The 25,150-nt window shown below is 40.8% G+C and overlaps 1 long non-coding RNA gene and 1 pseudogene across 2 annotated transcripts in view; both read right to left on the reverse strand.

Moving 5' to 3' along the window:
* LOC122453935 overlaps window positions 1–25,150 on the reverse strand; it is a 122,298-nt gene that overhangs the window by 52,489 nt on the left and 44,659 nt on the right. The gene's annotated exons all lie outside the window — the stretch shown is intronic.
* On the reverse strand, window positions 9,149–9,313 carry LOC122454099 (annotated as a pseudogene).

Here is a 25,150-nt window from a genome sequence, read left to right on the forward strand (position 1 = left end):
CCCAGCAGTCATCAGCTCTGCATCAGTAATATTGAGACAGGACATTATATGATATTAATTTCACAGCATCACCTATGAAGTAATTTTGGTGACTCTGTTTGCTATAGACTGGATGTCTGTGCCCAAACCAAAATTCCTATGTTGAGACCTCATCCCAAGGGTGATGGTATTTGGAGTTGGGGGCCTTTGGGAGATGATTAGATCACGAGGGCACGGCTCTTATCAGTGGGATTAGTGCCCTTCCAAAAGAGACCCTTCAGAGTTCACTGCCCCTTCTGCCATGTAGGGTACAAGCAGGCCTACTGCAACCCAGAAGGGGGCCCTCACCCAACTATGGGGGCACCCTTATCTCAGACTTCCAGCCTCCAGATCTGTGAGAAATTTCTGTTGTTTATAAGCCATTCAGTCTACAGTATTTTTGTTAGAGCCGCGTAAGTGGACTAAGATGATATTTAATCTGAATCTGCTAACATTTCTAAAACTAATTTCCAGTGTATGCTAAATGCTAAAGAAAAAGTAAACAATTCATGTGGAAACCCTTAAGAAACACATAATGTGGGACATTCTCTAAGACAACTAGCCTGGATTCTCCAAAATGTTAAACAAGCAGGCGTGGAGGCTATTAAAAGTTAAAATGGGAAAAAAAAAAAACAAACCAAAGGCAATTCATGAACCTTGATTAGATCCTAATGTTGAAAAAATACTAAGACATTTTTTCAATAAGTATGGAAATTTGAAAAGACTGGATACTAGATGGTAAAACCATCACTGTTATTATTCTTAGGTGTACTATTGTCTATTGCAAGGAAGAGGGAATATCCCTATTTTTAGGAGATGCATTCTGAAGTTTTTAGGGGTGAAATGCTCTGATGTCTGAAACTGAAGAGAAAAGCAGATAGAGCAAAATACTGTTTGTGGGGTAGCATACTGGCAGGGAACACATGAAGCTCTTTCTCTTTGTAAGAGAACTGCTCTGCAGTCACTCCCTACAGAGCCACATGACCCCCACTCAAGGGCGCTTGGTCCAGCGCCTCCAGACTCCGGCCTGGGGACCGAGTTCTCAGCGGCTTTCTCATCTGACGGCAGGAGCCTCTGCTGTGTGTGCGGCGCTGGCTTTCCTCTCTGGAGGTGCAGCTGGGAGCACGCAGGCAGCCAGGGAGAACGCTGCTCCACACCCTGAGCTCCTTATTTCCTACAAGCAGTGAGGCAGAAAGGGAGGCCCGAGTTATGGCTGAATCCAGCCAGGTTCAGCTGACAAGCTTTTCCGGCTGCCTAACAAGCTGGTAATGATTAACCAACCACGCAACAGAATCCAGCGAGCATGGGCCCTCAGCTGGCACAAGAAAAAGGCCAAATCATTGCCAATAATTGTTACAACAACCACAGTTCTTGAGTACTTACTAAGTGCCAGACACCAAGTGCCTTATGTACCCTGATGTGTGGATTTACAGGAGCCATCAAACTTTATCACATCATCATTAAGTACTACTATCCAGGACTGACTGAAACCTTCAGCATAGGGAAAGGCTAAAAGTAATTTGCAATAGTACTCACATTCATAAGGCTGAGTCATCTTTGCTTGAAAAAAATGGGAATTGATATTGGAGGTGGGAGGAGGTTCAGTATTTCTTTCCCAAAGAACCTTACTGTGAATCACCCCTTACTCTTTCATATCATGGCCTCCATAACTATTTATCATGAGGAAGAATGTACCACTGTCAAAAATCACGGCTGACTTCCTGACATCCGGCGATCAAAGCAGGAGAAGCAAAGCCCTATCACCCACCCAGTTGTTCCTCCCGGGCCATCACTCAACAGCTACTTGCCATGGCTCACAACTCTCTTCACACATTAGTGTAGAAAATTCTAAAGACTAGAGCAGATGTTTCCTCTTCAATATTACTGCAGATAGTTATTCAAGGGTGGGAAAATTAAGCTTCAAATATTCCTTGGTGATAGAATAAAGGGGGAAAAAGACCTACAAACATTGAGGAAGCTAGGCAGGCATTTGAATCTTGGAGGTTGGCAGTTGAATTACATGAATATGGACAAAAACAAGAAAAGTGGACAATCATTTAGCAACTGACTCCAGTATTTAACTACCTAGTAACTACACAGAAGACAGTAAATTTTACTAATAAGAAGGCACCCTGTCATGCAGCCATTGGAACTGAAGGGGAGCAGAATACACCATACCTAAACAGGACCACAGGGATTCAGGACATGCCGCCCCAAAGATGTCACTTGAATATATTGATTATTTTGTGCTGTAGGCACTTGAAGAAGAGTAAATGAAGAGAGATGCTTCTTCCAACTCCCTTATCTGCCTAAAGATAGAACTTCCAAAACCAACTCAACTGTCATCAACCCCTTCCCTGGAAGTTTCATCAACGGGGGAAGATTGACTTATCACAAGAGAGGAGACTGGAAGTTGACACAAACTCACAAACTTTGTCACAAACTCTCATAGCTTCCAGCTACTCTTCAAGGGCCCCTTCATCCTTCCTAAATACCATTCACTCTCCCTTAAAAGGCTTAGATCTGTCTTCCCTTTCCCTATTAAGACGGTCTAATCCCTAATTCTCTGCCACCTGGGAGAGTTACTAATTTTCCCCTGGTATCGCCCATGATGAGGTAGGCATGTTAATAAACTTGTTTTTCTCTTGTTAATCTTTTATTATAAGAGTCTCAGCTAAGAAATCAGAAGGGCAGAGGAAAAAGTCTTCGTCCTCCCCTGCAGAATAAATGGGCATCACTGCAGGCAACAACAGGATGAAATCTCATATAATGTTGAACAAAAGAAGTCAGACACTGCAAAGTACATACTGTGACTATATGGGCTTCCCTGGAGGCTCATTGCTAAAGAATCTGCCTGCCAACACAGGAGAAGCAGGAGATGCTGGTTTGATCCCTAGGTGGGAAAGAGCCCCTGGAAAAGGAAATGGCAACCTACTCCAGTATTTTTGCCTGGGAAATCACACAGAGGAGGCTCACAAAAGACTCGGACAAGACTTCACAACTAAACAGCAGCAATAAATTACTATAATTTATTTGTATAATTTATTAAAATTTATTTTAAAAATTTTAATATGTATATAGAATAAAATTCAAACCAAGAAAAAATAATAAACATTGTTAATATTCAGAATAGTGGTAACTTTTGAAGACAGTAGAAACTTAGAAGGGTCCCCATGGACATGGAGTATCTCTGGGAGCTGCTCTATTTCTTCATGTGGGTGCTGGTGACACAGGCATGTTCCACATGTGAAAAGTCACTGAACTGTACTCTTCTGTGTACTTTTAATATGTATGCTATACTTCAAAAGTTTAATTAAAAATGTGACAACAACCAAAACCACAATGAGATATCACCTCACATCTGTTGGAGTGGCTATTATTTAATTAAAAAAAAAGATAACAAGCACTGATAAAAGATTTGGAGAAAAGGGAACTCTCATGCATAGTTGGTTGGAATGTAAATTGGTGCAGCCACTATGGAAAACAGTATGGCCATTGCTCAAAAAATTAAAAATACAACTACTATATAATTCAGCAATTCCACTGTGGGTATTTATTCATACGCAAAGGAAATGAAGTTTCTATCTCTGATAGATACCTACATCCTGCCATGTCAATGCAGCATTGTTAGCAATAGCCAAGAGATGAACATAATCTATGTGTTCATTGATGGATGAAGAAAATGTGAGACTATATATATGTATGCACACACACACATACACTCATAGTGGAATAGTATTCAGCCATTGAAAAGAATGAAATCTTGCCATTTTCAACATGGGTGGATCTTGAGGGTATTATGCTTATTGAGGTCAGGCAGAGAAAGACAAATATTGTATGATCTCACGTATACAGGGAATCTAAAAAGCACACATACAAGATCATAGATACAGATAACAGACTGGTGGTTGTCAGAGGCATGGGGGAGACAGTTTGGGATCTGGGACCCTTTGCTGCAGTGCATGCACCTGGACAAAATACAAAGAAACTATATAGGACTAAGAATAGCTGTGAGTGTGCGCAGTTTGGGCAAACTATGAACAAGACACAAAAAGACCAATAACCCAACTGCCACTTCTAAGGAGCTGGGGGCAAAAGCAGGGTACTGCACATGCCCCCTGCACACAGCACCACCCGGGGTGGGTAAACACCTAAATCACTCCTCTGGCCCAACCTCTGAACCTGTCCCTACCCTCCCTCCATCCAAGGAACCAGCTCCCACACCATACCAGGGAGCAAGCAACGGAAGCTCTTTCTTGTTTTCACTCTCCTGTGCTGCAGCAGGAGCCCCAGTAAAGCCTTGCCTGAATTTGTTGTCTGGCCTCTTCTCAATTTCTATTGATTCAGGAGGCCAAGAACGCTGGCCAGTAACAGACTTTGTGGAGCCCAATGTGGGGCAGGCGGGGGAACTGGGCGCCTCCGGGACCACCGAACGCAGCTTCCCCATGGGTGACAAGTGGCCACCTGAACCTCTTGTTTCGGAGTCAGTTCCTTCCTGGTCCCAGGGGGCATCGGTACCCTCATTCAGACAACAATTTCCCCCTCTCCTTTATCCCTTTTCTCTCCTCTATCTCCTTCTCTTTTGACCTCTCCTATGTCTCTGTCCCATCCTTCCTAGAGAGTGGACGTCAGGGAGCTACAGCATCACTCCTCTCAGCGTGTGAGCCCTATTCCTTTGGGCCAGCAATGGCTCATCTTGATGGGTGACGAGCAGGTGTGCAGACCTTGGGCCAGGGGGTTCTCCCTGATGGGAGATTTATAAGAGTGAGAGAGGTTTAAACTTCATATGATGTACTGGCTAGAAGTCTGATCACCCCACTCTCACCTTGATTTTCCTGCTGTTTTCTGTCCCTTCTTCCTTTACCTTGTCCTTGATCTTTATGCCTGCACTCCCAGCCCCTTTATCCTGAAAACCTCTTGTGTCTTTAAGTTTCTGTCATTAGTCTATGTTGAGTAAAGGGATCTTTGTCTTATGTAGTTTTTGTCTGTCCAACTGCTGCTACAAGTCTCTGCCAAAACTGTGGGCACAGTGGAGCGTTTAAGCCTTGAAATACAAATGCAGCCCACATTACCTGAGACTCCATCCAGCCTTGGGTTACTTAGTGGGATTTTAAAGAGAGAGAAAAAAAAGAAGGGCTTGCATTTCTCTCTTCTGACTTTGCAATGTATCTATGCTCTCAGGAACTATCTGATCCATCTATAGTCCTCCAGACTGAGGGGGGCAGAGGAAGCCTTTTTAAACTCATGCAGATCTATACGTATGGCTGATTCATGTTGATGTATGGCAAAAGCCATCACAATATTGTAAAGCAATTATCCTCCAATTAAATAAATTAAAACAAAATAAAAAACTCAGGCAGGAAAACTATGAGATCTCTGGTTTTGTCTCTTTAAAAATTAGCTTGTAAATGAGCTGTATTTAGTTGGCTTAAATCGAGCACTTACATACATTGTGTCATGGGAAGAGACACAGGCCCAAATCAGGAGCACCACTGGGATTATAATTACCCAAAGGGAACAGAAGCCAGGAACCACATGGAAGGGAGAGAACTCAGTCATGTCCGACTCTTTTCAAACCATGGACTGTAGCTCGCCAGGCTCTGCTGTCCATGGGATTATTCAGGCAAGAATACTGGAGTGGGTTGCCATTTTCTCCTCCAGGGGATTTTCCAGACCCAGGGACTGAACCCACATCTCCTGCATTTCAGGCAGATTCTTTATCCACTGAGCCATCCAGGAAGACTAGGAACCACATAATCCAATGTGTATTAGAAGGAATGAGAAAGTGCATCAAAAAGCAAGACTATATGTATCAAAACTCAACTATGAAAAGATTAAAGGAGCGACCCAAGAAGAAAAAGAAAATCTAGTTCTCTTTCAGGGATGGCTTGTGGAGGGTTTTAGAAATAGTGATTCATCCTCTCCTGAGGGTCAGTCCATCCACTCCTGCTGGGACAACATTTTATCAGCCAGTCCATCCCTGATATTAGGCCAAAGTTACAATCAGACCCACAAGTTACAATCAGGCCCACAGACTCCTATACCCCCAGCTCCTAGAGGTAGCCTTTGGGATATTTAATAACTGAGATCAAGCTGAGGAGGAAGAGAGAATCCAACGTGAAAACAAGCAGGCCAGGGCTCGTGCAACCTCAGGACAACCCAAGGGGGCCAAGAAGTTTTAACCATCTGTCTGGAGGTAAAACCAGCAAGACAGAATGCTTCAAATGCTAGTCAACTAGCCACTGTGCCCATGAATGCCAGGAAGTGCCCCCAGGTCCGTGCCCAGTCTGTAAACAAACAGGTCACTGGAAGTGGAGCAGTCCCCGGTCCCAAAGGGGGAGAGGGGCTCCTGATCCTGAGATGGCCATGCCAGGCAACTGAGGCAGCTCACGGATTCTGGCGGCAATGCTCCACCCCAACCCTGCAGAGATATCTGTCTCCATCAAGGTGCCCCAGGTGATCCTTGAAGTGGCAGGTAAGAAAATCAATGTTAAAACTGATACAGGAGCCACTTACTCTGTTCTGATCTCTCACGTTGGGCCTCTTTCCTCCAAAGGTTGTGCAGTGACTGATGTCATTGGACAGCTTCGCACCCATTACTTCACTGGGCCTCTCACTTGCCAATTTAAACTCCATTTGATCTCACATTCCTTTTTAGTTGTGCCTGAAAGTCTGACTCCAGTAGTGGGGAAAGACCTTCCGGGCTCCCTCAGGGCCATATTAGGACTACAAGGCCCCAAACAGCCCCCTTTCTTGACTCTAAGACAAATCAGCTGGAAAAACAATGGCCTATTCTCAGACATATTCTACACACAGCTAACCAGACAGTTTGGGACAAATGAATCCCTGGAAAGGCTATAAACGTGAAACCTGTAAAAATTACCCTTAAGCCAGAAGCCACTTACCCTAACAAGAGATCATACCCCAGAAATTTGGAAGCAAGAAAGTATTTTCAACCCCTCCTAGATAAATCCTTAAAACATGGCCTCTTGGTGCCCTGTCAGACTCCATGCAATACACCTATTCTGCCAGTTGTTAAGCCAAATGGGAAATATGGAATGGTACAAGATCTTAGAGCAGTAAATGATGCAGTGGCCCTATACATCCCCTTGTGGTCAATCCTTATATTAATTCAGGTTCCTGGAAATGCTGAATGGTTTACTGTGCCTGACCTCAAGGATGCCTTCTTTTGCATCCCAGATCATCCCTCATGTCAGTATCCATTTGCCTTTGAGTGGACTATCGCTACTAAAGCCAAATGCAACAATATACCTGGACAGTATTGCTGCAGGGGTTTCAGGACAGCCCACACTTGTTCATCCAGGCCCTACTAACAAACTAAGGGAAATACACCTAAAAGAAGGGACTATTCTATAGTATGTAGATGATAATATGTAGTACTCTCCATGGAGGCATCGGTTATCAAAATATCATTGAAGTCCTTAATTTCCTTGGGGCATAGGGTCTCTCAGAAAAAGGCACAAATTTCAAAACAACAATTTAAATATCTGGGATATATTATAAACCCTGGAAGTAGACAGTTATCTCCAGATAGAAAACAAGCTATATTACAGCCAAGTGCCCCAAAAGACAAAGAAACATTTAGAAACATTTTCATACCTTCCAATGCATGACAGGATTTTGAAGAATTTGAATTCCAGGATTTGGACTAATGACTAAGTACCTATATAAAGCCACTGAAGGCCTAGATATAGAACCATTCCTTTGGACTGGGGGACAAGAAAGAGCTTTTAATAATATCAAACAGGCCCTCACCAGATCTCCTCTTTGGGTGTCACCAATTTAAAAAAGCCATTCATCTCATACATAGCTGAAGCCAGCCCTGGGTGTCCTTATATAGAAGCTAGGTGCAGTTCAGAGGTGTAGCTCAGACCAGAGGCTATTTTTCCAAACAACTAGATGCCATGGTCCGATGTTGGCCTCACTGCTTCCAGTAGTAGCTGCCACTGCTTTGTTAGTGGAAGAAGCTAACAAGCTTACCTTTAGACAGTCGCTGAAAGTCCAGACCTCATTAAGTACAAATAATTCTGGAGATAAAAGGTCACCACTGGCTAACTGCAAGCCTCCTTACTAAGTAGCAGGCTTTACTTCTTGACTCCTCAGAGGGAACCATCAAAATTTTCCATCCCCTCATTTGGGCAACACTGATGCCTGTTGAAAGCCCAAAACTAACATGTTCCTGCCTCAAAACCCTCGACCAGGTCTATGCCTGTAGGCTTGTTATAACAGGCCAGGCCACAGAAAACCTTGAGGAGGAAAGGTTTACTGTTGGCAGTAGTTTACAATTAACCATCAATCCTCACTATTCAATATGGGCGGGGAAATTGAACACTGGTTCTTTAGCTTGTTCTTTAGATCTCACAAGGTATAAGAACATTCTGGCAGGAGATCTTCATTTTCTCATGACCCTTCTCTTTTCAGTCACACTGATTTATGATATATTTCATCTAGTGCTCCATTGTCTTCCCTCTTGTTGTAAATCTGTGACTTAGACTTTTTGATCCAAAAAAGAGACCTGGGACCAATAGGTCCAGAGGTCCCATTTAAAAAAATAGATACACATGTTAAACTTTAACTCTGAAATTAACAACTGTACACACAGTTTTGACAGAAGCAATATTGCCTCCATTGTCTGATCAACAGTAAAGGAAGCCCTCCCAAAGTTAACAAGGTTCCTTTCCTTTCCTAGGCCCTTTTAGTGGCAATTATTGTTGTCCTTTTGGCCCTTGTTTAACCTTTAGGTTAAGTTTGTATTTTTAGGCTCCAACAGTTTCAACTGAGTCACACGATGGCTCAAGGAATTCAATCCATTTTAGCAGAGGATGACCCAGGTGGCAAAGATCCTTGGAGCAACTAGCTAGGAACTTCTACAGGGGGTGTGTGAAACGGGTAAAAGAGGTCAGAACATACAAACTTCCAGTTATAAGTCATGAGAATATAAGGTATAGCATGGTTGAGATAGTTAATAATGTTGTTTAGTCATGCAGTCATGTCCGACTCTTTGTGACCCTATGGACTATAGCCTGCCAGGCTCCTCTGTCCATGGGATTTCCCAGGCAAGAATCCTAGAGTATGTTGCCATTTCCTTCTCCAGAGGATCTTCTTGACCAAGGGATTGAATCTGCACCTCCTTTATTGGAAGGAGGATTCTTTACCATTGAACCACCAGGGAAGTCCAATAATACTATATAGTATATTTGAAAACTGCTAAAAGAGTAAACTGATAAGAACAGATACTACACTTGATCTTAGCCAAAAGGCCGAGAACAGAGATCAAATTGCCAACATCCACTGGATCATCAAAAAAGCAAGAGAGTTCCAGAAAAACATCTATTTCTGCTTTATTGACTATGCCAAAGCCTTTGACTGTGTAGATCACAATAAACTGGAAAATTCTGAAAGAGATGGGCATACCAAACCATCTGACCTGCCTCTTGAGAAACCTATATGCAGGTCAGGAAGCAACAGCTAGAACTGGACATGAAACAACAGACTGGTTCCAAATAGGGAAAGGAGTACGTCAAGGCTGTATATTGTCACCCTGCTTATTTAACTTATATGCAGAGTACATCATGAGAAATGATGGGCTGGAAGAAGCACAAGCTGGAATTAAGATTGCCGGGAGAAATAGCAATAACCTCAGATAAGCAGATGACACCACCATTATGGCAGAAAGTGAAGAGGAAGTAAAAAGCCTCTTGATGAAAGTTAAAGAGGAGAGTGAAAAAGTTGGCTTAAAGCTCAACATTCAGAAAACTAAGATCATGGCATCTGGACCCATCACTTCATGGGAAATAGATGGGGAAACAGTGGAAGCAGTGTCAGACTTTATTTTTTTGGGCTCCAAAATCACGGCAGATGGTGACTGCAGCCATGAAATTAAAAGACACTTACTCCTTGGAAGGAAAGTTATGACCAACCTAGATAGCATATTAAAAAGCAGAGACATTACTTTGTCAACAAAAGTCTGTCTAGTCAAGGCTATGGTTTTTCCAGTGGTCATATATGGATGTGAGAGTTGGACTGTGAAGAAAGCTGTGTGCCGAAAAATTGATGTTTTTGAACTGTGGTGTTGGAGAAGACTCTTGAGAGTCCCTTGGACTGCAAGGAGATCCAACCAGTCCATCCTAAAGGAAATCAACCCTGGGTGTTCATTGGAAGGACTGACGCTGAAGCTGAAACAGAGGCCTTTGATCCTCTATTATATCTTCTATCTGGGATCTCCAAGAAGACAGCAAACAAACAAGGCCGGGCAGTGAGCTGCTAAAGCCCCCATGTCTTCATCTGTGTACAGCACCAACCCTGGACCTTTCACCTCTGCATGGCAGCCACTGAATTCAGGGAAGGACCGAGGTGGTACTAATGTCTTGACATGAAAACAGTATTAAATCAAAACTCCATGTAAGTTCACTTCAATCTGGTCTTTATAAGCAGGATCCCAATCAGAGAGCAAATCTATGCCTTCCAGGTTGGCATTTACCCTAATATATCAAGTGCTATAAAAGCAAGAATGAAATATCCCACCCTCACATATTTCAAAAGAACAGCATGTATACTATTTATGGTGAAACAGATCACCAGCCCAGGTGGGATGCATGAGACAAGTGCTCGGGCCTGGTGCACTGGGAAGACCCAGAGGAATCGGGTGGAGAGGGAGGTGGGAGGGGGGATCAGGATGGGGAATACGTGTAAATCTATGGCTGATTCATATCAATGTATGACAAAAAAAAAAAAATTAAAAAAAAAAAAAGGCAAGAATGAACAAGAGAACTTGAGAGATTAATAGTACAGTCCATTACTTCAAATTTCCCAAGCCTATTTGACCTTACCTAATGTTATGGGTTGCATTGTGACCCCCCCATAATTTGTATACTGGAATACTAACCCGTAGTCCTCATGAGCTTATTTGGAAACAGGATCATTGTAGATGTGAGTAGGTAAGATGAGGTTATTATACAGGAGTAGGGTGGGCCTGAATACAACAAGAGTGGCATTCTTATAAAAAGAAAAAAAATTTAGGCATGTGTTCACACACAAACACACATGGAGAATACCATGAGAATACTGGAGTCACACTGCCATAAGGAAGTAACAGAAGCTGGAGAAAGACCTGGAACACATTCTTAGTGCCTTCCAAGGGAGCACGGACCTGCTGACCCCTCCATCTCAGACTCTGGCCTCCAGAACTGTGAACTGTTTAAGGTCCTGAGTCTCGGTTAGGGCTTTCTTCTGTATTGGCAAACTAACATATCTACAGAGCCCAGGTCTGGCAATGTTGGTGAACAAGGCATTTTTATTCTTATCTTGGAGATGAAGAAACAAGCATAGAAAAATAATTCAGGATGCTGTAAGTCAGAAAGCCCCCATTGGCCAGGATTAGAACTCAGAAATCAAGGGAAAAAGTGCTCCAAAAAGTTGTAAGAAGTAAAAGTATGAAAGAAATGGCAAATTCTCCTTCCCCAAAGGCCTGCTAACTCCTTTCCAGGAGGGACAAGTGTGGGCCTGTCTACAGAGAAAGGGGCCTAATGTGTGTTCCCAAAGGTGCCCCTACCCCTGCAAATCTAAGCCAACACATCGTATCTGCACTGAGATTTGTCATTCTCAAGGAGAGAATGAATTGCTTTCAAAGGGCTGAATCTGCTAAAAAGAATGTAGTGACTGAAAATGTGGGAAGGAAAAAAAGACGATGTGAATAGAAATGACACTGTAATAAGACTTCCAGGGAGGCTAGCAGTTCAGAATCACTGCTGAACTTTCATACAGAATTAATCCACATCATGTTCCAAAAGTGTCAGTCCAGCGAAGAACTTGCACAAAGGTGTCCATTTCAAATGCAACCACAGAAAATAAAAATGAACCTCCAAAAGAAATAATGTTCAGGTGGGTTTTATAAATTGATCTCTAGTGTGTGACAGCTATGGCTCAGATCCAAATTACAGCAAACATCGGTAATACCTAGACTGTTTTTAATAGTAGCTGGAACAATATGGCTAGAGTCAGATTTTATGAATTAGAAAGACACACATTTAAGAAATATTAATTGAGCACATGCAGTAGGCTGGATGCAGTCCACCCATTCAAAGTCAGATCCAGGGGTGAACAAAATAGACACTAGCCCTGTCTAAGAGCCCTCACAGATTTTAGAGTGAAGCTCTCAAATTGGAGTTCAGAGGTAACTCACAGTGGTGATATCCACTGCTGTTTAAAGGAGAAATTTTAGTGACAATCACCTTAGAAATGTCTATTTGTTCTTCTGAGTCTTACAGTTAGCCAGACCTCTACGACTATCGTTGAAGTCAGCATCAGAGGCTGGGCTCTGGCTCCTCTTGGGACAGTGTATGGACTGGGAGGAGTGTTCCCCTTCGTGTGCGAGCCAACTTCAAAAGGGACCAAAGGGCAGCTTGAAAAAGCCAAGGTCACTGATTTAATCCTTACAGGACAAGGTAACTTCAAGAAACTGCACTTACTGTCTTGGCTGACAAGTCCACATTTCAAATCACTGGTTTACAGATAGGAATAGGCCCTCAAGCAAGAAATAGGTAAAGCATTTCTTGAACAAAGAGGGAAAAGCCAACAGAGATGAAGATCCAGTTATGGCAGGAAACAGGCCTCCATCCAGCCGTCATTCTGCTTTCCCAGGGTTGGCAGGGTGCCAGGAGCACTCACACCACCTTATTATAGGAGATGCCCTCTGGCCTTCAAGGACCCTCCTCTGGCCTGACCTTGTAGCACTATGACCTGATGGCGCCAGCCCACCAAGTAAACTAATAGTGCTGACAGTCACATCCTCCTGTAAATTCCAGGACTTCCTGCTCCAATCGAGGACCCAGCAGTTCAAAGCAGCCCCTTTGATAGCCTCTTCAGCTCTGCCTGAAGCAGCAGCTCTTGCTACAAGGAGCAGCAACTCAGTTTTAGACAAAACTACCCTGCTGGGACTTGATGCCATTCCAACCTACCCTCTTTCTCAATGAAATCCAGTCATCTTCAGCCAAATGATGAACTGAAAGCTAGACACCAGTCTGATTAACTTCAGTCTTTACATTATTAAATTTGCATTTTATCTACTAAAGAGATGCCCAGTTCTTTGAGGACACAGGCTCACACACTGTGCTAATGGTGCTGACCTTTCACTGTGGCTCAGGTAAGCTAAAAAACAGAGCAGTTTTAGTTGCATGTTAGTGTGGATGTGCTCAACTCACCAACTTTAAAGAAGATACATGAAAAAGGATGAAAACCTTAAAAGCCACTCCCTCCAAATCACTTTTAAAACCTCCTTTGAGAAGCTGCTCTAGTGTAGAAATTTTCTTTTAATTATAGTTACCACTTCTTACTACATGTCACCTTGTGTTTAAGAAAAATCAAAATGCTCAGAAATACGATTGTTTCCAAATACACAGAGAACATATTTTTTGGAGTTCATCTATTATGTCCAGATGGCTATTTAAAGCAAGCCAGAGATCCAAGCCCACACCTCCCTGCGCTGCTGGAAGGCTGGTAGGTTTCAGAGTCCCCAGAGCTTCTGTAGATGTCACTGGGGCTGCTTATGCTCTGGTGCAGCCCCAGCAATGTCTCTCGCCTTATCTTTTACAAAGTTGCATGGACTTTTCGAGAATTAAAAATGTCCTGTGGCATTTAACAGAACACCGGTCACTAAGTAGTCCATGGCTGTCCATGCATTCCAGGTAGCCAGCTGCTTGGTCACCTATAGCCAGAGGCACTGTCTGTCATCTCCATGGATCATAAATGCCTCACGTACAGGGTCAGGAGAGCCTGAAAACTGTGTGAATTCTAGGTTAGAAATGTTTTATTTCTCCCCACTAAGAATTTCTTCCTCCCCCTCCTCCCTGTATGACCAACTCCAACCCCAGCAATATTAACTTTGACACTTCACTTCTAAGGACTTTACAAAAATGTCTTGAAAACCTCAAATTTAAAACATTCATGAAAATATTCTCCACTAAGTAAAGGCAACGAAATTTCTGTTAGGGAAACTTTTGCCTTTGTATTTTATTTTAATTAGAGTAAGGATTTCTCTGTTACTTTTTCAGGTACTATATCCTCACTACACAGTCTATTTATTAGATCATAATAACAATATTTTAAAAACTCCATCACACTCTCTTTTGCCACATTCTCTCTTTGCCTCCTTTGGCCTCCTGACTTCTGCCTGGGTTGCCCTTTAGCCCCTGGGCCTGCTGTGCCCTTTGGATGGTCTGAGCAGGGGGACCAAGGCCAGGACCCCAGGAGGAATCTGGTGGCCTGTGTGGAGGAGGCCCCTGTGGATGGCAGAGCACAGGTAGCCCAGGAGATGCTAAGGTGCATTTAGGAGAGGCAGAGATGACAAGTAATAGCCCTTGATCTTAGTTTTTTTCTTTTTAACATTTTTTTTTTTTTGAGGTGGATCTTTTTTTAAAGTCTTTATTGAATCTGTTACAACATTGCTTCTGTTTTATGTTTTGGTGGTTTTGGCTGTGAGGCATGTGGACCCTCAGCTCCCTGCATAGGGATTAAACAACACCCCCTACATTGGAAGACAAAATCTTAACCACTGGACCATGAGGGAAGTCCCAGCCCTTGACCTTAAATAGTTCTCAGCCTGGATCTGGGGGAGTACTCTGGAGAATTAGAAACAGCCCTGGACATAGAGCAAAGGGGAGGAGCTACTCAATATCCAGGGCAGGCTTTGGTGATAACACCAATCAGACCCCCCATCAAGGGGCTAATGTCAAAAGCCTCTGGACCAACCTAACCCACCAGGGGGCAGACACCAGCAGGAAGGAGAACTAGGATCCTACAGCCTGCAGAGAGGAAATCACAAACACAGAAAGTTTAACAATATGAGATGACAAAGAAATATATTGCAGATGATGGAACAAGATAAAAACCTACGAGGACGATCAAATGAAGGGGAGACAGGCAATCTACCTGAAAAAGAACTTAGAATAATGATAGTAAAGAGGACCCAAGATCCCGGAAAAAGAATGGAGGCATGTATCAAGAAGATACAAGAAATGTTTAACAAAGACCTAGAAGAACTAAATGGCAACCCACTCCAGTACTCTTGCCTGGAAAATTCCATGAACTGAGGAGCCTGGTAGGCTGCAACCCATGGGGTCGCAAAGAGTAGGACATGACTAAGCAACTTCACAGGCCAGAAGAACTAAAGAACAAACGAATAGATGAACAATACAATAACTGAAATGAAAAATACACTAGAAGGAATCAATACTAGAATAACTAAGGCAGAAGAATGGATAAGTGACCTGAAAGACAGAATGGTGGAATCTCTGCCATAGAACAGAATACAGAAAAAAGAATGAAAAGAAATAAGGACAGTCTCAGAGACCTCTGGGGCAACATTAAATGTACCAACTTTGAATTATAGGGTTCCCAGAACAAGAAAAAGAGAAAAGGGTTGAGAATACATTTGAAGAGATTATAATCAAAAACTGCCCTAATTTGGGAAAGGAGATAGTCACCCAAGTAGAGGAAGCACAGAGAATCCCAGACAAGATAAACCCAAGAAGGAACACACTGAGACATATTAATCAAACAAAATTTAAACACAGAGAAAAACATTAAAAGCAACAAGGGAAGAGTAATAACATACAAGGGAATCTCATAAGGTTGTCAGCTGATTTTTTTAATAGAAACTCTGCAGGCCAGAAGGGAATGGCGTGATATATTTTATGTGATGACAGGGAAAAACCTAAAGTCAAAAATACTCTACACAGCAGAGCTCTCATTCAGATTTGATGGAGAAATCAAAAGTTTTACAGACAAGCAAAAGCTAAGAGAATTCAGCAACCACTAAACCTGCTTTACAGCAAATGCTAAAGGAACTTCTCTCAGGGAGAAATACAAGACAAGGGAACAAAAGAGGAAGGGAAGAAAAAAGACCTAAAAAAATAAAGAAAGTGATCTCCACACTGTTTTCCATAGTGGCTGCACTAGTTTGCATTCCCACCAACAGTGTAAGAGGGCTCCCCCCTTTCCACACCCTCTCCAGCATTCATTGCTTATAGACTTTTGGATAGCAGCTGGGCATGCACACTGAGGAGGCCAGATCTGAAGGAGACACGTGCACCCCAATGTTCATTGCAGCACTGTTTATAATGGCTGGGACGTGGAAGCAACCTAGATGCCCATCAGCAGATGAATGGATGGGGAAGCTGTGGTGCATATACACCATGGAATATTGCTCAGCTGTTAAAAAGAATTCATTTGAATCGGTTCTAGTGGGATGGATGAAACTGGAGCCCATTATACAGAGTGAAGTAAGCCAGAAAGATAAAGAACATTACAGTATACTAACACATATATATGGAATTTAGAAAGATGGTAATGATAACCCTATATGCAAAACAGAGGAAGAGACACAGAAGTACAGAGCAGACTTTTGAACTCTGTGGGAGAGGGTGAGGGTGGGATGTTTCTAAAGAACAGCATGTATATTGTCTATGGTGAAACAGATCACCAGCCCAGGTGGGATGTATGAGACAGATGCTCGGGCCTGGTGCACTGGGAAGACCCAGAGGAATCGAGTGGAGAGGGAGGTGGGAGGGGGGATCAGGATGGGGAATACGTGTAACTCTATGGCTGATTCATATCAATGTATGACAAAACCCACTGAAATGTTGTGAAGTAATTAGCCTCCAACTAATAAAAAAAAAATAAGAAAAAAAAAAAAAGAGTCCGTCTTCAGATGGAGACAGATGACCATGCAACATGGCAGTAATATTTTGACAATTCACTTATTGTGCTGTTGGTTCTATGTACCTATGGCATTCTGATGTACATTGCAGGTTAGTAAAGCAAATGTTTCATTGGCCCTAGTCTTCTACAAAATGTACTATTATTAACTATAATATATTGGGTGTTCTGTTATTTCCCTTTTAGCACATATATTAAAATTACATTACATTAAAAAAATTACATCGAGGTGTTATCATAAAGCTTAAAAAAAATAAAGAAAGTGGCAATAGGAACATATATATTGATAGTTACCTTAAATATAAATGGATTACATACACCAACTAAAAGACAAATTAGACTGGCTGAATGGATAAAGAAACAAGACCCATGTATAATGCTTTCTCTATGTGTCAGACCTAGGGGCATAAACAGACAAGAGAGGATGGAAAAAGTTATTCTATGGAAATCAAAAGAAAGATGGAGTAGCAATACACGTATCAGACAGAACAGACTTTAAAAACTGTTATAAGAGCCAAAGAAGGGGGCTTCCCAGGTTGCTCAGTGGTAAAGAATTTGCCTGCCACTGCAGGAGACATGGGGTCCATGCCTGGTCTGGGAAGATCCCACATGCTGCAGAGCAACTAGGCCCACGTGGCACAACTATTAAGCCTGTGCTCTAGAGCCTGGGAATCCCAAATACTGAGCTCCTGGGCTGCACCTACTGATGCCCGAGTACCTAGAGCCCATGCTTCTCAACAAGAGAAAGCCCCCACTCCCCACAACTAGAGAAAAGCCCACGTAGCAATGAAGACCCAGCACAGCCAAAAACAAAATAAATAAATAAATAATTTTTAAAAAGAGACAAGGACACTATATACTGATCATGGGATTAATCCAAGAAGAAGATGTAACAATTGCAAATATATATGCATCCAACACAGGAGCACCTCAATATATAAGGCAAATGCTAACGGCCATTAAGAGGAAATCCACAATAACACAGTAATAGTGGGGGACCATAACATCCCACTTACACCAATGGACAGATCATCCAGAAAGAAAATTAATAAGGAAACATAAGCCTTAAATGACACATAAGACCAAATAAACTTAATGGATATTTATGGGACATTCCATCTGAAAGCAGCAGAATACACATTCTTCTCAAATGCACACAGAACATTCTCCAGGATAGATCACATCTTGGGTTACATATCAAGCCTTGATAAATTTAAGAAAACTGAAATTATATCAAGCATCTTTTCCAACCAAAATACTATGAGATTAAAAATCAATTACAGGGAAAAATACAGTAAAAACACAAACATATGGAGGCTAAATAATACGCTGCTAGCTAACCAATGATCACTAAAGAAATAAAAAAAAATGCCTAGAGACAGAGGACAGCAAAAACATGATGATCCAAAACCTATGGGACACAGTAAAAGCAGTTCTAAGAGGGATGTTTATAGCAATACACTCTTACCTCAAGAAACAGCCTCAAATAAACAACCTAACCTTACACCTAAAAAAACAAAAACCCCAAGTGAGTAGAAGGAAAGAAATCATAAAGATCAGAGCAGAAATAAATGAAATAGACAAAGAAAACAACAAAAAAGATCAATGAGACTAAAAGATGGTTCTCTGAAGATAAACAAAATTGATAAACTAGGCAGACTCACATAGAAAGGGGGAGAGGACTCAAATCAATAAAATTAGAGATGAAAAAGAAGTTACAGTGGACACCACAGAAATACAAGTGACAAGAGACTACTACAAGTAACTATTAAATGCCAATATATGCCAATAAAATGGACAACCTAGAAGAAATGGATAAATTCTTAGAAAGTTACAGTTTTTCCAGACTGAACCAGGAAGAAATAGAAAATACGAACAGACCAATCACAAGTACTGAAATTGAAACTATAATTAAAAATCTTTCAAGAAACAAAATTCCAGGACCAGATGGCTTCACAAGCAAATTCTATCAAACATTTAGAGAAAAGTTAACACATACATTTCTGAAACTTTTCCAAAAAATTGCATAGGAAGGAACACCCCCAAACTCATTTTATGAGGCCACCATCACCTTCATACCAAAACCAAAGATAACACCAAAAAATATTACAGGCCAATATCACTGATGAACATAGATGCAAAAATCTTCTCAACATGCTAGCAAACCAAATTAAACAACACATTAAAAGGATCATAAACCATGATCAAGTGGGATTTACCCTAGGGATGCAAGGAGTTTTCAATATCTGCAAACCAATCAGTATGATACACTACATCAACAAATGGAAGAATAAAAACCCATATGATCACCTCAATAGACACAGGAAAAGCTTTTGACAAAATTGAACACCCATTTATGATAAAAATTCTCCATAAAGTGGGCATAGATGGAACCTACATCAACATAATAAAGGCCATATATGACAAGCCCACAGCTAACATCATTCTCTTTTTTTTTTTCCATTTATTTTTACTAGTTGGAGGCTAATTACTTTACAGTATTGTAGTGGGTTTTGCCATACATTGACATGAATCAACCATGGATTTACATGTATTCCCCATCCCGATCCCCACTCCCAACTCCCTCTCCACCCGATCCCTCTGGGTCTTCCCAGTGCACCAGCCCTGAGCACTTGTCTCATGCATCCAACCTGGGCTGATGATCTGTTTCACCCTAGATAATATACATGTTTCGATGCTGTTCTCTCTAAACATCCCACCCTCACCTTCTCCCACAGAGTCCAAAAGTCTGTTCTGTACTTCTGTGTCTCTTTTTCTGTTTTGCATATAGGGTTATTGTTACCATCTTTCTAAATTCCATATATATGTGTTAGTATACTGTAATGTTCTTTATCTTTCTGGCTTACTTCACTCTGTATAATGGGCTCCAGTTTCATCCATCTCATTAGAACTGATTCAAATGAATTCTTTTTAATGGCTGAGTAATATTCCATGGTGTATATGTACCACAGCTTCCTTATCCATTCATCTGCTGATGGGCATCTAGGTTGCTTCCATGTCCTGGCTATTATAAACAGTGCTGCAATGAACATTGGGGTGCATGTGTCTCTTTCAGATCTGGTTTCCTCAGTGTGTATGCCCAGGAGTGGTATTGCTGGGTCATATGGCAGTTCTATTTCCAGTTTTTTAAGAAATCTCCAAACTGTTCTCCATAGCATTCCCACCAACAGTGTAAGAGGGTTCCCTTTTCTCCACACCCTCTCCAGCATTTATTGCTTGTAGACTTTTGGATAGCAGCCATCCTGACTGGCATGTAATGGTACCTCATTGTGGTTTTGATTTGCATTTCTCTGATAATGAGTGATGTTGAGCATCTTTTCATGTGTTTGTTAGCCATCTGTATGTCTTCTTTGGAGAAATGTCTGTTTAGTTCTTTGGCCCATTTTTTGATTGGGTCATTTATTTTTCTGGAATTGAGCTGCAGGAGTTGCTTGTATATTTTTGAGATTAATCCTTTGTCTGTTTCTTCATTTGCTATTATTTTCTCCCAATCTGAGGGCTGTCTTTTCACCTTGCTTATAGTTTCCTTCATTGTGCAAAAGCTTTTAAGTTTCATTAGGTCACATTTGTTTATTTTTGCTTTTATTTCCAATATTCTGGGAGGTGGGTCATAGAGGATCCTGCTGTGATTTATGTCCCTATGTTCTCCTCTAGGAGTTTTATAGTTTCTGGTCTTACATTTAGATCTTTAATCCACTTTGAGTTTATTTTTGTGTATGGTGTTAGAAAGTGTTCTAGTTTCATTCTTTTACAAGTGTTTGTCCAGTTTTCCCAGCACCACTTGTTAAAGAGGTTGTCTTTTTTTCATTGCATATTCTTGCCTCCTTTGTTGAAGATGAGGTGTCCATAGGTTCGTGGATTTATCTCTGGGCTTTCTATTCTGTTCCATTGATCTATATTTCTGTCTTTGTGCCAGTACCATACTGTCTTGATGATTGTGGCTTTGTAGTAGAGTCTGAAGTCAGGCAGGTTGATTCCTCCAGTTCCATTCTTCTTTCTCAAGATTACTTTGGCTATTCGAGGTTTTTTGTATTTCCATACAAATTGTGAAATTCTTTGTTCTAGTTCTGTGAAAAATACCGTTGGTAGCTTGATAGGGATTGCACTGAATCTATAGATTGCTTTGGGTAGAATAGCCATTTTGACAATATTGATTCTTCCAATCCATGAACACGGTATGTTTCTCCATCTGTTTGTGTCCTCTTTGATTTCTTTCATCAGTGTTTTATAGTTTTCTATGTATAGGTCTTTTGTTTCTTTAGGTAGATATACTCCTAAGTATTTTATTCTTTTTGTTGCAATGGTGAATGGTATTGTTTCCTTAATTTCTCTTTCTGTTTTCTTCATTGTTAGTGTATAGGAATGCAAGGGATTTCTGTGTGTTAATTTTATATCCTGAAACTTTACTATATTCATTGATTAGCTCTAGTAATTTTCTGGTAGAGTCTTTAGGGTTTTCTATGTAGAGGATCATGTCATCTGCAAACAGTGAGAGTTTCACTTCTTCTTTTCCTATCTGGATTCCTTTTACTTCTTTTTCTGCTCTGATTGCTGTGGCCAAAACTTCCAAAACTATGTTGAATAGTAGTGGTGAGAGTGGGCACCCTTGTCTTGTTCCTGATTTCAGGGGAAATGCTTTCAATTTTTCACCATTGAGGGTAATGCTTGCTGTGGGTTTGTCATATATAGCTTTTATTATGTTGAGGTATGTTCCTTCTATTCCTGCTTTCTGGAGAGTTTTAATCATAAATGGATGTTGAATTTTGTCAAAGGCTTTTTCTGCATCTATTGAGATAATCATATGGTTTTTATCTTTCAATTTGTTAATGTGGTGTATTACATCAATTGATTTGCAGATATTAAAGAATCCTTGCATTCCTGGGATAGAGCCCACTTGGCCATGATGTATGATTTTTTAAATATGTTGTTGGATTCTGTTTGCTAGAATTTTGTTAAGGATTTTTGCATCTGTATTCATCAGTGATATTGGCCTGTAGTATTCTTTTTTTGGTGGCATCTTTGTCTGGTTTTGGAATTAGGGTGATGGTGGCCTCATAGAATGAGTTTGGAAATTTACCTTCCTCTGCAATTTTCTGGAAGAGTTTGAGTAAGACAGGTGTTAGCTCTTCTCTAAATTTTTGGTAGAATTCAGCTGTGAAGCCATCTGGTCCTGGGCTTTTGTTTGCTGGAAGATTTCTGATTACAGTTTCAATTTCCTTGCTTGTGATGGGTCTGTTAAGATCTTCTATTTCTTTCTGGTTCAGTTTTAGAAAGTTATACTTTTCTAAGAATTTGTCTGTTTCTTCCCAGTTGTCCATTTTATTGGCATAGAGCTACTGGTAGTAGTCTCTTATGATCCTTTGTATTTCAGTGTTGTCTGTTGTGATCTCTCCATTTTCATTTCTAATTTTGTTAATTTGGTTCTTCTCCCTTTGTTTCTTAATGAGTCTTACTAACAGATTGTCAATTTTGTTTATTTTTTCAAAAAACCAGCTTTTAGCTTTGTTGATTTTTGCTATGGTCTCTTTAGTTTCTTTTGCATTTATTTCTGCCCTAATTTTTTAAGATTTCTTTCCTTCTACTAACCCTGGGGTTCTTCATTTCTTCCTTCTCTAGTTGCTGTAGGTGTAGAGTTAGGTTATTTATTTTACTTTTTTCTTGTTTCTTGATGTAAGCCTGTAACTTTCCCTTAGCTTTTACAGTGTCCCATAGGTTTTGGGTTGTTGTGCTTACATTTTCATTCATTTCTATGCATATTTTTATTTCTTTTTTGACTTCTTCTATGATTTGTTGGTTATTCAGAAGTGTGTTATTTAGCCTCTATATGTTTGAATTTTTAATAATTTTTTTCCTGTAATTGAGATCTAATCTTACTGCACTGTGGTCAGAAAAGATGACTGGAATGATTTCAATTGTTTTGAATTTCCCAAGGCTAGATTTATGGCCCAGGATGTGATCTATTCTGGAGAAGGTTCCATGTGCACTTGAGAAAAAGTTGAAATTGATTGTTTTGGGGTGAAATGTCTTATAGATACCAATTAGGTCTAGCTGGTCCATTGTGTCATTTAAAGTTTGTGTTTCCTTGTTAATTTTGTTTAGTTGATCTATCCGTAGTTGTGAGTGGGGTATTAAAGTCTCCCACTATTATTGTGTTACTATTAATTTCCTCTTTCATACTCGTTAGCATTTGCCTTACATATTGCGGTGCTCCTATGTTGGGTGCATATATATTTACAATTGTTATATCTTCTTCTTGGATTGATCCTTTGATCATTATGTAGTGTCCTTCTTTGTCTCTTTTCACAGTCTTTAAAGTCTATTTTATCTGATATGAGTATTGTGACTCCCGCTTTCTTTTGGTCTCCGTTTGTGTGAAATACTTTTTTCCAGCCCTTCACTTTTAGTCTGTATGTGTCCCTTGTTTTGAGGTGGGTCTCTTGTAGACAGCACATATAGGGGTCTTGTTTTTGTATCCATTCAGCCAGTCTTTGTCTTTTGGTTGGGGCATTCAACCCATTTACATTTAAGGTAATTATTGATAGGTATGGTCCCATTGCCATTTACTTTGTTGTTTTGGGTTCACGTTTATACAACCTTTCTGTGTTTCCTGTCTAGAGAAGATCCTTTAGCATTTGTTGAAGAGCTGGTTTGGTGGTGCTGAATTCTCTCAGCTTTTGCTTGTCTGTAAAGCTTTTGAATTCTCCTTCATATCTGAATGAGATCCTTGCTGGGTACAGTAATCTAGGTTGTAGGTTATTCTCTTTCATTACTTTAAGTATGTCCTGCCATTCCCTTCTGGCCTGAAGGGTTTCTATTGACAGATCAGCTGTTATCCTTATGGGAATCCCTTTGTGTGTTATTTGTTGTTTCTCCCTTGCTGCTTTTAATATTTGTTCTTTGTGTTTGATCTTTGTTAATTTGATTAATATGTGTCTTGGGTTTATCCTGTTTGGGACTCTCTGGGTTTCCTGGACCTGTGTAACTATTTCCTTCCCCATTTTAGGGAAGTTTTCAGCTATTATCTCCTTGAGTATTTTCTCATGGCCTTTCTTTTTGTCTTCTTCTTCTGGGACTCCTATGATTCGAATGTTGGGGCGTTTCACATTGTTCCAGAGGTCCCTGAGGTTGTCCTCATTTCTTTTGATTCTTTTTTCTTTTTTCCTCTCTGCTTCATTTATTTCCACCATTTTATCTTTTACCTCACTTATCCTATCTTCTGTCTCCGTTATTCTACTGTTGGATCCCTCCAGAGTGTTTTTGATCTCATTTATTGCATTATTCATTTTTAATTGACTCTTTTTTATTTCTTCTAGGTCCTTGTTAAACATTTCTTGCAGCTTCTCAATCTTTGTCTCCAGGCTATTTATCTGTAACTCCATTTTGTTTTCAAGATTTTGGATCATTTTTATTATCATTATTCTAAATTCTTTTTCAGATAGATTCCCTATCTCCTCCTCTTTTATTTGACTTGGTGGGCATTTTTCATGTTCCTTTACCTGTTGGGTATTTCTCTGCCTTTTCATCTTGTTTAGATTGCTGTGTCTGGAGTGGGCTCTCTGTATTCTGGTGGTCTGTGGTTCCTTTTTATTGTGGAGGTTTCACCCAGTGGGTGGGGTTGGACGATTGGCTTGTCAAGGTTTCCTGGTTAGGGAAGCTTGTGTTGGTGTTCTGGTGCGTGGAACTGGATTTCTTCTCTCTGGAGTGCAATGGAATGTCCAGTAGTGAGTTTTGAGATGGGTCTATGTGCTAGGTGTGACTTTGGGCAGCCTGTATGTTGATGCTCAGGGCTATGTTACTGTGTTGCTGGAGAATTTGTGTGGTATGTCTTGCTCTGGAACTTATTGGCTCTTGGGTGGTGGTTGGTTTCAGTGTAGGTATGGAGGCTTTTGGATGGTCTCTTATTACTTGATGTTCCCTGTAGTCAGGAGTTTTCTGGTGTTCTCATGTTTTGGGCTTAAGTCTCCTGCCTCTGGATTTCAGTCTTATTCTTCCAGTAGTCTCAAGACTTCTCCAACTATACAGCACTGATAATAAAACTTCTAGGTTAATTAACATCATTCTCAATGGTGAAAAACTGAAAGCATTTCCTCTAAGATTAGCAACAAGACAAGGGTGCCCACACTCTTTGCTATTATTCAGTATAGTTTTGGAAGTCCTAGTCATGATAGTCAGAAGAAATGGAAATAAAAGGAATCCAAATAGAAAAAGAAGCAACACTGTCACTTTCTGCAGATGATACGATACTACAGAAAACCTTAAAGCTAGTACCAGAAAACTGCTAGAGCTCATCCACAAATTCTGTAAACTTGCGGGATACAAAATTTATACACAGAAATCTCTTGCATTACTATACAGAAACCTCTTGCATTACCACACA

The sequence above is a fragment of the Cervus canadensis genome, chromosome 15 (assembly GCF_019320065.1).
Source record: "Cervus canadensis isolate Bull #8, Minnesota chromosome 15, ASM1932006v1, whole genome shotgun sequence".
Lineage (NCBI taxonomy): Eukaryota > Metazoa > Chordata > Mammalia > Artiodactyla > Cervidae > Cervus > Cervus canadensis.